Below are 5,464 nucleotides of genomic sequence, written 5' to 3' on the forward strand. Positions count from 1 at the left end.
CACACACACACACACAGCATGAAATATACATTAGAAGTAGACTCTGGCTTCATCAATACGGTTTGTCCCTTCTGGGAGAGAACGAGAGCCAAAGCTATCTGGCATCACACGACAGTTGGCAGCCAAACAGATGAAGAGAGCTTTCTGAAAATTTCAAAGAATTATTCAATGCGACAATTTATTTGTTTATGCTTGCTCTATAATCATCTGGTGGGGCCAGAAAAGCCCATGTTATTAAAGAGATTTTCTGCAGCCATCACAGGTTTGGCATGCAAAAGAAGATACAGAGCGCTCACACGCACTTTGCATTAGAAACTTCAACGCAATTTCGCAGGTCATTGTCTGGTGAAATGCCATTTCAAGAAAACAAAATGTTGACAGAAGCGATACAAGTGAACTGATGAATATTTGGACAAAAAACAAGTATAACTGATGAAAAGGTTCTCTATTGTTGTTCAAACCCTTAGAGAGAGAAAAGTAAAATGTAAAATACAAGACCTTCACTGACACACCACAGTTCAGTTAGACAGATGAGATTTGCCAAAATGCAATCAAGTCAAATTTAGCAAATGACACAAAAAAAATCTCAAGCAGAACATCATTTCTATTAGACGTGGGCTAAACGGCTTAATGAAAAGGCATTTTGGGTCCAAGCAAATGTAAGACTAATCGTGAGCTTTTAATGCATTCCTTTGTTTAATGCTTTGAGGTTTTCACACCAAACGTGTCCATTATTCCACTCAGGTGGTGTGACTGAACTGGCAGGCTCACCAATTAATCTAATTTCTTTTTGGATCCATCTAGTAGTGGAAATGAACAAAGCCTTTGTACTTTCGCAAGGCTTTTTGAGTGCTAAAGTGCATTAACACAGTAACGGTAAGAAAGACTGAACCACCTGGGCTTCCATATACTGAGAGAAGAGATGCTGCCAGAGAAAAGTAGAGAGAGAGAATGACAGGCGAAAGCGAGAGCACCAGATGCAGGTGTTTTTCTAACACCTTTAAGGAATGCATGACTAAATTATACAGGGAACTGTCAAGACATCTGGGTCTCTTCTTGGACTTTCCGACTGGACTCTCCAGTCTAAACCTCAAGAGAGAGTAGCCATCTTTATAATAACACACTGTGCAGCAAAAAGCAATGATGAAAGACAAAAATAAAGAAAGTGACAGACAGAGGAAAAGCAAAGGGCAAAAGAATGGAAAGTAAGAAGAAGAGAACAACTTAAAGTTCTAAAGGCAGAGCCCTGTATTATCTTTTTTTTACATCCGTCTGTCTTCTGCTTGTCAATGCAGGCTTTCTATTGCCTCTCAAACTCATAATAAACTACTTTTCACAAACCCTGTAGGCTCCATCACATCACTCCGACATAAGTTAAACCATATGTAGGCAGCACACTTGAGCAAATGTTAACATTTAATCTGTTTAAAACTCTAGATGAACTCTAGTGAATTCTAAAAGCAACAATTTCAATCTGTATTAAAAAGTTAACCACCGAATGTAACACTTAAAGCAGCTACAGCCTCAAATCTGTCATTGGAGTCACACATCCCTGTGCTCTGCTGATGCTGTTCCAACCCAGCCTCAGCCCCATGTTGAGGGTTTAATTTCACTTTTACTGCGTTGCTGGCCACAGACCTGGGTCCCACAGTATTAATGAACTTAGCCAATATAAACGCAATCATGCCTGAGGAGCAATTACAAATCTAATTGAGCATCTAAACAGAATATTAAATCGGCGTTAAACCAGGCCTCTAATTTAGAAGACACTTAAAAAGTCAAATCCTTGCCCATAAAATAAACACTATATTACCAGAGGGTTGTGATGAGCTGGATAGTTTTGGGTTTGTGTTGTTTTTTTTTTCAGAATAGCACAAATAATCAACTCCAGTGGGTTGTAAAGACACAGTGATAACTTGCGGCACTACAACATTTTTTTTCAGTTTGACTATCTTACTCTCCCTGGCAGGAATGCTGAGGCTGAAACTCACAAATGTTTCACCAACAAGTGCACGGAAATGACAAAATAAGTAGTATAAGTCTCATAAAAGACCTCAAATAATAGCCAAGTCAAATACTAGTGGGGGGGACATGACCCATAAGAACAAATACAGGCCAGTCGCCTGGTTAAAAAAAAAGGGGGAGGAATCACCTGTCGCCTACACAAAATGGGAAATTTATTTATTTTATTTCCACAGCACAAATTACATCAGTACAACAACAGCATCATGTCATACTCACCAGTCTGCTACTATGATATTTTGTGATATGGTTCGGGTTTGGTTAGGTTTAGACACAAGGGAAAGATTCTGGTTTTGTTTAAATCAGTTACTAAGGTACAGTTAGGGAGACATCATTGTCTTAGTTAAAATGCTACTTTATCAACGTTGGTCATTATGGTTAAAATAACTACTTGCTTCGGGAACAACTTTGGTGACTGAGACATCAACGTTGACTGTCGGTGGGAAACAGGAAGTGAACGGAGGTCCTCTGTGTCCCATCCATCCACCACAACCACCTCCTTCTGCAGACTTTGTGGCCCTATAATAACGTCACACTATTTGCTTTTTTGCTACTGAAAGACAAGAGCCATAATTCCTATAGCCACTAGAGGTCTTTGTCACTTGAACATAAACATATGTTGTTTTTGGTCCGTTTCTAACAAAGACTCAGCCAGCGCTGGCTTCATACTGCCTTTCCTGTTAAATTCAGCATTGAATGTAAAATCCTTCAAATTGCTTTTAAGGGATTACACAATTTGGCACCTCCATATATTAATTGCTTATGCTCTGATGTAGTGCTGAGACCAGTGGTGGCAGTGGTTAAAAAGCTTGGTCAGAACAATAATATTGTACTAAAGGTTTACACAGACTATTAAAAAAAAAACTTGACGTGTTTTGAATTCAAGCGTTCTGTAAAGGGCAGGTCAAGTTTGTTGATGCCTCTTAGCTATGTCGCACCCCTGATGAGCAATGTGGACACCAGCTGCCACCGCGTGTACTCACAGTAGGCATGAAGTTAAAGCCAAATGATGCTCGAGCCAAAGACAATTAGCTTGCCTGGCTAGCAGTTTGGCAGCCTCAATATTATTAAGAGCTACACAAAGTTACACAAACTAACTTCCAGTCCTGAATCACCTTTCTTTGAATGCAATCCGTCAAAACGCCACAAGACGGGATAAATATTAATTAAAAGTTTGCAACAATGGAAAAATTCTATTTGAAAAAGTGGCAAAGCAAAACAAACAAGCGTGTCCTCTAACACCTGGCCCCCAGTCGTATATCTTATTGTCGACACACAAAGAAAAGGTGCGAAACGAGATGAAGAAAAGAGAAGCTCAGATAATTCAAAGACTTTTTGATGTAGAGGTGGCTTCTGTCTCAACGGTGAGAGTCAAGGACAGCTTGGCTTCCTGTCTTAGGGCAATAGCAAGAGAAGAAGGGCAGAGGAGAGGAGCAGAGGAGCTGAAGGAGTGTGACATACAGAGTCAACCCTTAAAAGAGCCCTGGGGGAAGGTTAGCCCTCCTTAGTCCCCTTCTCCAACTTCCTTTTTGCCCACCACCTTACTACATCTTTGAGCAGCAATGTGCCAGTAGCCAGGCTCCTCACCTTACCCTGTATGAATATTAACAGAAAGCATTGTTACTGCAGCCCACATAAATAGCACCATGATGTATCTCAGTCAAATACAATGCCTGGAATGGCCTTTTTTTTTCCAAAGCGAGGAGAATCGTTTTTGTGGCAAACACAAATATGCACAAACATACACATAAAGCGAACGGGCAGATACCTGAACCAGCCGGGTTGAGGAGTGACACTAAGTAGGTTGCCTGGCTGTGCAGAGCCAAACTGGCCTGAGGGTAAGCGCTGATTTACCGCCTCTTGCAAAGAACAAATAAATCAACCATCACACTGAGCCAGACACAGACCTCAAGAGATGCCTCAATACCGCTGTTTATCGATCTCCCCGTGTGTGTTTGTGCGTGTACGTCTGTGTGTGTGAAAGAGAGAGCGTTATTTATGTCGCCGTTTATTCATTTGTTGGCAAGGGGTACTTTATCTAGCCTGCGTTTGAAAAAAGTTAATGCGCTTACTTTTAAATTAAAGACCCACTTAGGTAAGGTTGGAGGGCAAACAAGTGTGGTAGGAGAGGAAGAGAGGAGGAGGAAGAGGAGGACGTGGAGGAGGGCAACTCAGTTGAGAAGGCCGGCAACCCTTGCTGACGAGAAGGATATTGAATTTCAATTAGCACACACCTGCATTTACATACAGCCTACATGGCGATGCTTGGGTAAGCAATTTAACACTCCAATTCAAACAGCTGCTATGCGTCATTTACATAAATTAATAGAGCAAATTAAAATTCTATTGAAGTTTTTTTTTTCTTCTTTCATGCACATATTGCCTCACACTTCATTTAAAAGTGAGTAGAAATATCAGCAAGGGGTCAGGGCAACAAGTTAGCCGATCCAATTTGTGACTCCCAGGAGAAATTAGGTCTCCGCCTGTTTTGACTAAATATAAACAGCAGGTAGCTGACAGTTCCACTCACCATGTTACCGCACTACCTCTATCCCTGTCAGTGGCACATTTGATTTATCCAAGCAGCAGCGAGCAATCAAGATCTGCCAGAGTCGGGGTCTAAGAAACCAAACACACTAAAAAACACTACATCAGGGCCAATCTCCGACACCCTCAATGAACTCACTGAGAGGAGTCTCAAATAAACCGAACCATCATCCAGCACATAGCAAAAACATTCAATCTACATAAGGATCAGACCAGCTCCCAAGTGCTCGTATTTGGATCTGAACATGAAGGTGTCTAATTACTGATACTTTAATGATATGCACTTTGGTGCAGTAAAATATTTCTCCAGCAAAACAAAATGAGTCTGGCATTTTGAGGTCAGTAACACAAACCGTCAGCCGTGTCAAGCCAACGTGTCTTAAGCAACCCACAGATTCATCGAGAGAAAATTGGAAAGCAAACAATTTTCACTCAAAAAATAACTACAAATTTTATTTTAGGGGGGAAAAAAACTATTTTGAAAAGCTGATAGTGTGGACAATGTATTTGTTTTTTTTCCCAACAGACTCAAGAATACCTTTCGTTTGCTGCAGATTGTTGATATAATAATACAATGACTTATTTACATTTGTCAATAACAGTTCTATTCTGAGCATTTCCTCTCAGAACAGAAGAGGCTGCGGCACCCTTGCTGCACTTCTGCTCAAGTCAGGAAAGAAACCCTACAGGACATCAGACTCAGAAAAAAACATAAAGGCTCTTCGTCCTTGACTTCACTCCACAAAGGCATGAGGTTCAGGCAAGAAAAATGAAAGCATTTCTGGAAAAGGCAATTGTCTTTCTCAGTATTGCATAAGCACAGATATGTGTGTGGACATTTAATAATGTCATAATAATATCATACCATAATTTATATAGCACTTATATAGTTACA

The 5,464-nt window shown here is 40.5% G+C and overlaps 1 protein-coding gene across 1 annotated transcript in view; it reads right to left on the bottom strand.

Annotated features, from left to right (window-relative positions):
- The window catches only part of fbxl17 (F-box and leucine-rich repeat protein 17), a 198,676-nt gene that overhangs the window by 160,565 nt on the left and 32,647 nt on the right, over window positions 1-5,464 (bottom strand). The window lies entirely within an intron of this gene.

This window comes from Morone saxatilis, unplaced genomic scaffold (assembly GCF_004916995.1).
Source record: "Morone saxatilis isolate NCDOM2014 unplaced genomic scaffold, NCSU_SB_2.0 Contig16, whole genome shotgun sequence".
Taxonomy (NCBI): domain Eukaryota; kingdom Metazoa; phylum Chordata; class Actinopteri; family Moronidae; genus Morone; species Morone saxatilis.